This window comes from Lineus longissimus, chromosome 1 (assembly GCF_910592395.1).
Source record: "Lineus longissimus chromosome 1, tnLinLong1.2, whole genome shotgun sequence".
Classification (NCBI taxonomy): domain Eukaryota; kingdom Metazoa; phylum Nemertea; class Pilidiophora; order Heteronemertea; family Lineidae; genus Lineus; species Lineus longissimus.
Window position 1 is genome coordinate 3661084 of NC_088308.1, and position 13305 is coordinate 3674388.

General features: G+C 41.1%; 1 non-coding gene across 1 annotated transcript; it reads left to right on the forward strand.

Annotated features, from left to right (window-relative positions):
• Window positions 1-7820: 7820 nt before the first annotated feature.
• Trnan-guu (transfer RNA asparagine (anticodon GUU)) lies at window positions 7821-7894 on the forward strand. The gene has a single exon. It is a non-coding gene; the product is annotated as a tRNA-Asn (tRNA).
• Window positions 7895-13305: the final 5411 nt, after the last annotated feature.

Consider the following 13305-nt stretch of genomic DNA (forward strand, 5'->3'; position numbering starts at 1 on the left):
TACTTTTCACCTGCGGATGAGAACAAGAAACTTTTTTAGTCCACAAATGCCTTGACTGAATCGTTGGAGTTCCTTTTTCCTTTCCCTACTGCAGGGGATTTTTATTTTTTCTGACAAGAAATCTCGAGTCAATATTAATGGCAGTACTATTGGTGCCTATAGGACGGTTTGATTCGCAAAACATTTTATGCTTTAATATTGATGTGATGAGAGTTTTTGAGATCACGGAGAAAATTACACGTATTTACAATTAAATGGCATGTGTATCTTTCAGGAGGAGTGTTTGAATTAGTGTGTAGGGCCTCATGACTGGTTGCATTGGTGATGTATGAAACTCATTCTCCCCCAACCACACGGTAATACACACAGAAGCCAATCCTGTTTTCATGATCGTAAACACACGAGTACCTGCTGACAGGTCCAGCAGGAGGCTTGATGATTGTACTTGAAATTGAACCAAGCAATAGAAAATATCATAAAAGGTTTATCGAAGAGAGTTTATTGTTATATGGTCGTATGTTGAGCACACACCAAACATGGTCGGTAAACATCAAAGTCAATGTCAGATGATAGTTCAAGTTTATTGTGATTAATTGGTTATGGACACTTCAGCTGTCGAACACAATGTATCCCTACATGTATGTCAGCATGATGGTTGAATGTCAAGGTGGCCTATTTGACGTCAAAGGGGGCACTTAAGTTGAAGAAACCCGGCACTAATCTCGTTATCCGGGTTCTCCCTGCAGTATCACGTGTTGACTTGGCACTGGGGGCCAAAGGCCCAACGCCTCTTTTAAACGCACCAATCAACACCAAGATAACTGATTAAAATGTCCCACGTGATTCGCGGGCCACCAATAAGCCCCAAGATGGCTGAAAAGCCGAATCCAGCACCAAATAACTTTTGCAGAGCCAAGGTTAATTGGTCCACGGGGCTGCGATATTTTGCCCAAACAACTCCTGTACGCCTGCACGCTTGAACCTGATCACAATGGCGTAGCCATAGATAATAAAATGTATGGAATTTCAACTATCTTATTTCATGAAAACGACATACTTGTCGATTGTTATGCACCGATTCACGCTCGAAATAGCCATTTTAATTACTTGCGGTATCCAAGCACCTCTGTCACACGGCGCCACGGTATCTTTGCGAAGGAAATAAGGCAGTCCGGGGCGCAGTTTTGAGCGCCAACTTGCTACAGAGGATGAATGATGGAGGTATGATTCAAAGGCATGTCGTTGAGATCCTCCATCTTATGAAACTAAACCGACGTCAATTATCTGAATAGCCATAAACAACAGTCTAGTTTATGTAGCAAATGACAACTCGCGATAAGAGGGGCCGTTATGAGGTGTTATCGCGCAAGGGATCTTTTTATGAACCCATCTTGAACCAATATATATCTAACGCACTGTAACGTCTCCTGTACATCCTATGGTGCCGATGTATATACATCGAAAGGGCGATAAATCAAAACAATAAGCGGTGAAACATTTGCAATTTTGAAGTAAGGCAAACATTCTTGTGAGAAACGAATAACAGTTCGAAAATCCGGTTCCCGGGCCACGCGATCGAGATCAGGGTATACACAAAGCCAAGCGTACATGTAGCTAATCTTTAGGAGCGCAACATACATGTATGTCTTCAAAAGAATCATTAAATTATTGATTCCTGGTCTTCGTTATTGAGAATATTCATATGGAGCGCTATCTCACAAAAAAAATGGGAATTCATATGGAGTGCTGCCACAGAAAAAACACCTAGAACTTGGCACGCGTATTTCAGGGAAAAAAGATGAAAAATATCCCTCGTGTTTCTGTTATCCATTTCTTATCAAATGGCAAGGGTAGTGATATCCACAACAAGCTTGAAGGCGTGTCCTAAGACAATCATGTCTCGGGAAATAGGGGTGAAACACGATTATATACGAATTATAAGGCATAATGAATGAGAAACACTGAGTGAAGGCTATCAATTAGGGCGACTTTGATCTTTGACGAGTGACAAGATTGACATTGGCAGACATGACTAGACCAATAAACCAACTATATAACAAGATTACTTCGGAGGTTTTTTCATAGAGGATTCGGGATGCGCTGTAACTGTCAGAGGCGCTATTTCAAGTAATGTGGTGACGGGCGGCGCCAATGGAGACTGGGTTGCCAAGAGCTGTCTTTGAGGTGTCGGGCTTAACTTGTTGAGGGATGAGGCGAAAATAGTATTTGATGTTCTGATGAGAAATGTGGCTTGATCGATATGCGGAGTGACAGTTAAAAGGGTGTTATATTAGCGCCCGAGCAAGTTCGGTTGGTCGGGACTGCAGATCAGATTAGAGTTTCGGCTTGAACATGCTCCTAGATAGAGGTTAGCTGACTCCTTTGGATTATTCTCTCACCTGCACCAGCGAATTTAACTCGTATCGCAACCTTTGATTCAGTGGCGCCGCCATGGCTTCATTGAGCGACCGGAAGTACCGATAGTGGCGCTACGAAGTTGACAATGAATGTGCGGTTAATCTGAAAACTGCGACACAACATTACTGTGATTCTTTGCTTTGGCGCGAGTTGCAAAAGGGACTGAGTTCATGTTCACTGAGCAAAGATGATGACACTCATTTGTTTCAGAATCAATAAGAGTAAAAACGATGCTCATACTCATTCGTTTCAAATCAATCAATTAGAGTAAAAACGATGCTGTCTGGTTTAATTACGGAAAGCATTTCATGGAGTCTTGTCACGCTATGATCAAAGTTTACAACTTTATGCAGAATCTTACGGTATAACACCTCGAGCCACGGTTGCAATGAAGGTATGGGGAGCTATTTCACCTTGCAGAATGGAGTCAGATTGCTGTTAATACAACGGAATATGAGGCAGACTGCAGGACAACATCAAACTACTGCAGTCTTCCATTATGCTCTCGCCAACGCAAGTCTTAGATTCCATGCCCAGAAAACAGCTAAAGATCGAATGTGCTGTTTCCCTTACAAAACGCGATTTGCATTGATTTTGGTCCCCTCAACAATATCTCAAAATTTAGGTTTGTTTTATTCAGATGTTCAACTAAGGCTGCTGTGTTCCATCCCAGCGTATAAATCAGGACAACCAGCAGCATGTACGTCAATGCATGCAGTGATGTACAGCCACATTACTACAGAAACATGGTATTGATGTGAGAGAAATCAACCGAGTATAGTTATTGCGAGCATAGATGCACCAGTTAATTCCTAGCCGTAAAGAGTCAACCCGTCCATCACTTTAATGTTGACTCTCTCAGGATTAAATGTCTTGCCTCATCATAAATCAGACTAAAACGATGCACACTTGGCCCATTCGCCTTTATGACCAGTCATTTTCATATGAAATATATGAGATATCATGAGGATCGCATCACAGGATTCGTCCAAATACTGATGCATATTAAACGGGCAGAATTAGGCATTAATCAGGCTGATTCCATTTATTTGCCTTAAGGAAATCCATCACCACCCAGCCGGATTAGTGTCACATTCCAGCTTCATCTATCACTCCCTTAACAAATTTATATCCGCAGATATGTATTTGCCGGAATCACTCATGACAAGATGTCCGAAATGATATTTATGATTTTGGTCAGCCATCAGTAACTCAGCCCATTTAAAGGCTACGAGAGGGAAACTTGTCCTTTTTCGGTGCGCGGTAGATGTTTCTTGCAGTACTGCCAACGAATGATTCCGATCATATCATAATAATTAAGGCAATAGAAAACGCCATAAAATTCATTAAATTAGAGCATGTCAAAATGTAGCTTTCATCTACTCAGGGTTAGTTTACATTGAGCGATCACTTCACAGGCTATTTATCTCATTCTAAATACGATCTGCCCCAATGTAGAAAGCGGTTCATTCTGCTTTGATGTGACTTGATGATTCTGGACAGCGAATATACACTGATTATTAATCACATCTACTCGGTCAGATTTCCAGCAGTCACGTTTATCAACTGCCAATAAACCTGTCAATATGAATTGTAACCGTACGAGGGGGTATTATTGTCACTAATCAACTAATATAGCCGTTCCCGAGTTTGCTCATTTGGACCAGGACCACCACCCGCGGCCAACATTTCCTGCCCCTTCTGCCGGTCAATTGTCCGCCTGTCCGAGGGTTGTATGGCTGCGTCACGGAGGTGACAAGTGATCACAACCTGACCAAGTATTGCTCTTTCATTTTGTGCGGCTTTGGAGGAAATTCTCAGTGGCTGATATCAGCCAGATGACCGAAGTGTCTTGGACATGTTGGTGTACAGGGCACTGACTATATTAAAGGTTGAGAAAATGTTAACTATATCATTTTCAAGATCGGCCAGCTAAAAAAGGATTTTTCTCAAATTTCCGCCCAGAAAGGGTCGCTATGCTGTCTCTGTTGTTCGATCTCGGCAGCTGTGATGCCCGGCGAATACGTCAGTTGTTGATGCGAGCTGGGCGGAATTGGTGTCAGCAAAATCAGACCTGCTGAATTTTGGCGGGTCCTTTTTATAACATTAATCACACCTGTATGCAGATGCGATTGCAACAACGGATGTGTCCTGTTTTTGTCATGATAAAATGATATAAGGATGCAAAAACTGTCGCCTGGCGTGATCTTCTGAGCTGTCACGGGCCGGATTTAGCAGAAAGAAGAATGCGAACTTGTTTGATTCACCGCCAATGGCTTACTACCTAATAGTCCCAAACAATGAATCGCCATCTCTCTCGTTAACTGGGGCCATATGTACAAGTAGCTCACCACTCTACGCCCGAATCAATAAAGAATGTACCCTTTGAAAGAGATGTGGACTCATAAACCATTAGGAATAGTCTGCGCCGTCACTTTCCGTTAATTTATACTGGTCGTTTTCCATTGCCTACACTCAGAAAATACCATGCTCGTACCCTCCAGCGTCATAGATCTTACGTCTGCTATTGGAATACGAGTTGTTTATTATTTTCATTGTCGTTTTGGCATCCGGGTGTTGAATTTTGCGGCACCTCGTCCCTACTCACTGTCTGTGTTGACATGTCGTCAACAGAACGAGAACCCGAGAACGAAGTGGTTCATCGTATTTTTGACAACAGGCAACGGGATATCCGTCGCGGCCACCTCGTTCCCGACCATCTCTTTGATCTTGCTGCAGCAAACAAACTGTACTTTGTGCATGCATACCTCGTAGCCAGCTATTTGATCATAGAAGGGGAGGAGGGCAAAACACCTCCTTTGCCCACAATAATCTGCCAATATAAACACGAGAAACCCATTTTTCCTGACCCTTTGGAGGTGTTGCCCCTGCCCCCCTCGGCTCAGCTACGCCCCTGGTAGTGTCTTCGGGGTTTATGTTGAAATCAAACTACAAAAATTGTAAACCAAGGACCACAGAAACGCGATCCGTGTCAGAACGTATGTACGAGACTTCGCTGATCAATTATAAGGGGCGAGGTCTTTCTTTCCTTTAAATTATATGGGGGAAATTTATATCTGTCAGTAACCGCAGTAAGATCAGCAGGGGAGGGCCCGCGGGGATGACACAAATGTCTACTATAATAGCCTATTGGCAAAGCCATAAACAAATGCCAATGGACTATTTGTTGCCGCGCACAGTCTTCCTATCACCGTAATGAACATGGCCATAATTTTTCATTTAAATCAACGCGGATGAATGTAAATTTTATACCGGTTCCCTCTGACAGATAACAACCTTGCCGCCGTTAAACTGGAGATAAATTTGAAATAATGGGGAATATTTTCAGTTCTCGCATCACGTTTAGACGCTATTCCATGTCGTTATCTTAGGCAATAAACCGCTAATCATAACGTATGGACCAAACACTGAACCATTCCTGTGAATTATGTCGCCAATGGCGGCGACTGCGTATTAATATTTTCGATCACGAAACAGCGATCTCTGTGCACGCACGATTGAAATAACACCTGAATGTAAAGGAGCACTTTCGCGTAAACCAATACTGATTACTAACATTTCATTTCGGCCGCAATTGAGGAAAAGATGGTTGGGCGTGGGGAGATAATGCTTTTGAGAAAGTTACGTTAGCCTCATTTCGTTGTAGTTTGGCTGACAACGCATTTCGCTGGTTTTTACAGAAAGGATATGAAATGAACCTGTGAACTTGAGTCTGATAATCTGACATCATCACACACGTATACCTCTTGTACTACACGGAGGTCATACGTTTAAGGCAAAGCATCATACGTTCAGTCCGAATGATGTAATCAATTTCCTTTATACGTCAATTAACGCATTCGTATCCATCAGGAACGAGGTGATCGCCCAAACTACCAAGGGCATCCCAAATAAACCCTTGATCCCCTACACTTTTTTGGGCTTGCATGAGCAATGATATAGGATGAAATCTAATGTATCAAATATCCATCAAATATCCGATCGGTTTCTAGTGAACAGTTTCAATTTCCACTGCAGGCAAATACGCACGAATGCCGTTATTGTTGACATAACACCTTTGAGTTGCTAGAGGGATATGGGACGCCGCATCCGCAAAGAATATCGATGCAACGCGTGTCCGGAGTGACGTTTCTGTACGTTGGACACGAGGTTATATTCGCACTTTTATCACTCTTGAGTAATTTTTTCCAACGCGTGTTCAGTGGTCGGGTTTGAGAGTCACGATCGTGGTCAACACACTCCTTATTGTCTATTTTGGAAGACGTTTAAGATTTTTTTTGTTGCTGACATCGCTTCAAAACGATAAAATACGACCAGATATACCTCCGCTTTCCCCCCCCCCCCCCCCCCGCGGCCTCTGCCTCCAAGTTACCACAACACAGTCATGGATCACGGCTGCAGTGGACTGAAACTGGCTCTAGTGGAAGGACATGAATGATATCGTTGAAAATGCAGGATGATTCAATCCTGCCCTGGTGATTATATATTTTAAAGGTGGGGCCACTTTAGACTATTACTGATGTATTTGTGTAAGTTCTCTAATGAAACATAACTGGTTAAAATATTGGTCATTAAGCTGACGCAAATCCTCGTTGTGTGGGCAAAGATACCGACCATGCTCTTAAGAATTCATTTAACCATGTGTCACGGACCAGAAGATAAAACTTCATTAAAACAGTTATTTTTGTTGTTTTTATTTATGATGCATAATTTTCATTGCTAGCAGATGCTGACGCCTTAAATAACGATAAATCAGGCGAGATTAGGTCGACGAGAATTGATATGTTTTATACTGCCTGTCATCAGTTGCGACTATCCGCGTGTTTCATCGCTTTATCATTTGGAAACAATTGGGCATGGCAGGGAAACTCAGTCAGCTATCAGTGTCACCTTAGAGTAACCAAGGTTTACTCTAAGGTGTCACCCAACAGAGGATCAGAAAGAAGTAACCTTCTAGGATCAGCACCTTTGAACACTGGGGTTACGTGTACAGAGAAATAACCAAAAAAGGTAGATCCGATATTTCGACTCCAAAACGGAACTTTACGCGGTAAGATCCCCTGTACATCGTTTTGCATCACTTTTTACTGAACTATTGCAATGGATTTCACCCAACTTTTCAAAGTGTGCCAGGACATCTTGGATATTATTATATTACTGTGGATATTACAACCCAACCTTTCAAAGTCTGCCAAGATATCTCGGTCAGGGAATTGAAGTTGTCTCTTGCTGAATGGGGACGAGGGACGACATCAGCCACACTGCAGGACCCAGGGTGCCCGATCCGTTTTTTGATAAAGCAGTCTCTCGCAGTAAACATCCCACGATGCAATTTACCGTAGGCCTATATTATTTTCATAAACTCCCATGAAAGTCAAGCCGTCTCTGTGGCGCAATCGGTTAGCGCGTTCGGCTGTTAACCGAAAGGTTGGTGGTTCGAGCCCACCCAGGGACGACGGTCTTTTTTATCATAACTTTTTCGTGAAATGCTTTGAATGTTTTTCTTTTATTTGTCAAACATTTCGAAGTGGGAATCTGTCGAGAGGCCCCTATAGGGACAGCGTTCCATGTTACACCGGGTGTGGTGAAGTGTACTTCTGACACAGTGGTCCAAAATGGTGCCCGTCAGCCACCTTTTTTGACAAAGAAGTCATCGAAGTACAGAATAATCTGACACTATACACAGCACCATATATCAATATTTATCAGTAATACGTATCGAACAATTTGGTCACTTTCTCACAGTCATTAACTAGGCTTCGAACACCATAAACGCTACATATGATTCATTGTAACTGTTCTCTCATTAATCATCTCGTAAACTGTTTGTGATGTGACAACGATACGAGGGGTCAGATAAATACGTCTAAATATGCAATAATTCATTTGAAAGATTGCTTATCTTTGATAGATACATGGAAATGTATTCAGCTGCCATTAATACAACAAGCGTTCATTTGTGGCTTTGTGATACGCATTTGTCTACAGGGTGTTGCATGTTACATGGTATTTGAACTACTTAAGTATATACCAGTAAGTGCATAAGTGCTGATGACAAATGCAGATGGGAACTAAAATCTTCTCGTTTCGTATTGAAACTGCAATAAAATTCAAAATGTGCGCACAGAATATCCGTCAAGAGCAGCAATGACGGCATGAGAATAGCCTGCGGTCCTGGTGTCTTGCCTGCTCCACCCATCGCACCAGGCTCGGTTAAGTTCGGCTCATATTCAATCACCAACAATCAAACAGCTCATCTAACATCCAAGTACCAATCATTTGGAATAAATCTAAAGTGGCATAATTAAAAGCTAAAGGTTCTGACAACACCTTGTAAGCTTGCCAGGGTATAATTCCGAAAGGGTTTGCGCGCATGGGTGTGGTGGAACACAACCCCGACAATCTGCATCTTTGATGGGCTGTATTCTCTTGACGTGCCTGGAGCGGTGTATAGGATGCCGTGTCAGTCGGCACTCTCCCTAAACGTATTTTACATAAATTGTTTACTCCTTCCCAGAGGCGCATCCTTAGAAATACCATCCTACGATTACCATTGCTTTACCAAGTTTCAAAATCAAAAGAACAGCTCGCAAATCAAACATGTCAAATACGAATTCGCGGCGCGGTTTTTTCAAGTGCGTGTTTTGTGACAAAGCAAACTGCCCAAGGGGACAAGCTCTTGTAAATTGCTAAACCAAACACCCTAGAGGAGAATAGACAGGTAAAAAATTAACACAGCGATAATAACATAAGACCTCACAATTTTGTATTTTTGTATAATAACACACTTTTGAATCGCATGCTTGTACGTGTTATGTTTCAAAGGGTATCTTAAAACATAATTGGCGCCCACAGGCAGTCATAACTAAACACTGCATATCTCTCATTTTTATGAGATAATCAGTCTCTATAAAACACTGTCGGAAAATGTCAGTACAATTGCTGATTTTTATAAAGACATGTATTTGTTTTTTTTACTTGTCATGTCAGAAAATTGAGGCCACGCTAGATTTTAGAATAGCATATATTTTCAGGCGAGAATCGGGGTGGGTGACCTAATGGAGTATGTAAACAATTGATTCCCTCATCAGAAGATTTGAACAATGGATGGCCTCATAGTGGTATAGGAAATGAAGGTTATGGCCTCATCATCTCAGGCTCATAACAATTTGGTTGGGCTTTCTTTGTAATTTTTTTTTTAATCGTTTTGTTTGCATGAAAATTCCTCAGTCTTTTGATAATGGACGTAAACCGCATTGTCCTCATCTTCAGCCTTCATCAATTTCGAAGAAACACTTGCTAAGTGTTCGCAATCGGAACAGATAAATTATTCATTTCTTACCGATACTGGCAGCTTTCTATCAACTAAAAATGTGCTCGATCTGCCACGAATCCTTTGTCTGATATATCTGAAATTATTGTTCCAGCGTTCGCTGCAATAATCCTATTATTACTCTATTGATTAGCGGCTTGTAAACACTATCAATTTCGCTCAAACCCGCGGCAAAACCTTGTTGAAAATTCATTCTCAGGGCGATGGGAATTTCATTAGGAGCACGATAAATTAATTTCTTGTAGGTTACCATCTAACTTGTCAGAATGAACCGCCATTGGGTACGAATTCTGACGCGTTTATCTGGTGTACGCGCCTGTTTAATATGGAGTAACCCGAGGGGACGGACACCAATTTCTGGCCAATGACAATGTGATAATATTTCAACATTTGCATAATTAGAGGGCAAGATTGGGACAGTGGTAATCACGGTGGTTTATTAGCCGCAGAGATACCCTCTGGCTTCAGTGAGCCGCCATCATCAATCCACTATGGGATGTTGTTGCCAAACAATCCAATTTTCAGCGGCATTAGCATAGGATGACGACGCCTTTGGCGGGTATATAGGATCGCAGATTTGCTAGAAATCTCGTAAGTATTTAGTAATGGGTTTACAAGGGTAAACCCTGAATAGAACGTGATCCATTTTCCTTTCTGATGTTCGACTTGTCACATTTAGTTAGCCAACTTTCCGACATAAATATGATGAGTAATGAGGACTGACATAAGCTTCTCTCAAAGGAACGATGATTGTATAAAGTAGCCTATAGGTATTTTAGTCGAACTTTCACCGCAGAAAACTTGGGCGAAGAGCTCTTTGGACAGGGGCCGGGGACAGCGGGTAGTACTGGAACAAGTTACCTATAATTGTACTTAAGATGTTGTCGGAGGATAAGAGGATATTCACATACAACCTTAACATAAAATTGATAATTGACAGCTACCAAAATGGCAACCATGACATAATCTACCTCCTCCAATGAAGATTTTTTTTCAAAAGGAATTTTGATGAAGCAATGGATAATAAGCACTTACATGTAAGGCTTGTCACCCTGAGGAAATTAGGGTTGGTGTTCGCTTCTTACGGCCATGCACACACATTCACCCCTGGTTTCCTCAGGTTGAAGGCCAGAGTGTTAATATTAAAGACGCAGAGGTCTCCACTGGATCGATTGTCATGACAGGCCGGCAGCGAAATGTTTTAAGTGAGTTACAAATGGATGTATCCGATGACCATTGGAGACTCGGAAGGCATTACATGTCTGTCCACCCTCGCATAGCAGGTCTTTGTTTGAGTGGATTTTAGGAACAATACAAAGGCCCGCTGTGGGAGGGTGATCAGTTGATACTCGAAAGCCTTGGCGTGTCTGCATAGTGATAGCAAAATGCGGTATGCCCCAAAAAATAATAGACAATACAAAGTATATGTGGCAGTCTATATGATGTTCTGCAGGCAATTTGGTATGTCTCCCATGACTGGAAGCTAAACCTATTTCATCTAATTGCTTATAATGTACAATATACTACACGTACTATGTGAATATGTATGTACCATCAAAAGATTTTAGACCCATCATCTCTTCAGGACTTGTAAGAAGTGACCTACACTGTTATATACATATGTACCCGTATATACACAATGTAGGCCTACTTTGTCGAAACAGGCTGTGAACCTTGATTGATGAAAATATCATAAAATTCAACGAAATGATGACGCATAGCCTAACATGTTTTATAGCTTAATTATTCTCATTACCATATCATTAATCATTTACATGTATACATAGAAAAATGATAAATACGTTGAGTTTTTTTCTGTTTGGATTTAACATTTATCTCACGTGCGCTGACATTATGGATGAAAACTAATTTCAAGCTTACATGCACTTTATAGTTATGCATATCATTGAAAAACATGTGAGCCTCATGCATGTCATGCATGAAAATAACTAAAAACTGTACCAATCCTGTTACCTACACTATAAATGCCCACCAATTGCCTACCTACATGTACATTTTATTTGTTGAAGTCCTATTCCCGGTGGGAGATAAGCAGAAATAAACATTGGCGTTGTGCAGTTCTTATAGTTATACGTCCTTTTCGCTGAAATTTGGCATTTTTTTAAGTATTTCTATATCAGTCGACGGTATTGATGCATATGATATTCAGTGTGAACAATGTACGTGTAGTGACACAATAATTGGAAAATTTCAAAAAAAGTTCAATTTTAAAATATTTTATTTGAACTAACCGAGCTGGAAAGTTGGTCTTTTCCTAAAAGTTCATGTCGTACAGTCTTGGTTAAGCCTATATACCTCTTCTTCTTATCACCACCATCGTTTTGAGTTTTTTTAATTCTCAATTTCAAATCCAAGAATTTCAGATTCAGTCATGTTGAACACCATTGACTCGAATGAACTTGTAGGAGACAAATGACATTTGGGTGTGACGTCAAAGCTGAAAATGGCATTTATGTGTAATGTGGCCTATCTTCCTGACATTGTGCATTAATCATCGATATAAAGCGATGACAAATGGAATTGAATGATAAACGTCCCATCATCAATTTTGAAGTATGCATTTTTAATGTTTTTGTGGCAGCGATGATAAATAGGTCTATGGATGTGCATGAGATACGTTTCCACGTATACATTATGATGCATGTACATTTGATAACTCAGTTTTATTTTAATATTCAAAATTCAGTATCCCATAAAATCATAACTGTGCATAACAAATACGTAGGTGTGGTCTGGTGTCTAGTCTAGGTATATGCACTTAGCTCATAGCGCTTTTGATCATGAGGGGAGCAAAAAAAATTTTTCTAAAAATTGGCCAAAATCAGCAGGAAATCACAGTTTTAGGACCTTGAGGACATTTCCTCTCTACCCCCCTCCAGTTGAGCCTGTCTTACACAGGCCAATTTAAAGTGTTCTTCCGGCCTTCTGGTTGTGATTAAGTTCTCCTCGGAAGTATGATTTAGGGAAGGATATACATGTGTACATGTATGCATGCAAGTCATAGGCCTGATTATCTTTGAAACGAACACTGTGAAATAACGACATGCATATGTGGTACATTTTCTCAGGCCACAAAAATGTACTTTCCGGGAAGATTTGCCACATGGTGGGACATATAGACCCTTCATATATGCAGATTTCTAAGTTGTATTCAAATATCACACGGCGCCAATTGAATGATAATAAAAATAAAATTCGCCCACAACCGTACGTCATACGACAAGCGCCATCTGCCGCCCCGAATATCATAAAACTCAATAAAAATGACACAAAATAATATTTACGAACATCCGTTCATGATGATGTTATTCATACTGTGTACTTACAGCCGTTGGGTTAGTTTCCTGGAACAAATGGCTGATTTTCGGATAAAATGCCTTTCAAACGGCATTGGCTATCAAAGGGACACCGACAGTATGACGACCAGAGTGACAGGTACAGCCTGAGTGCAGAAACATAAATTGGGTTGTGGTCCAATTTTCTAAGAACGATGATACCACTTTTATTGTGAA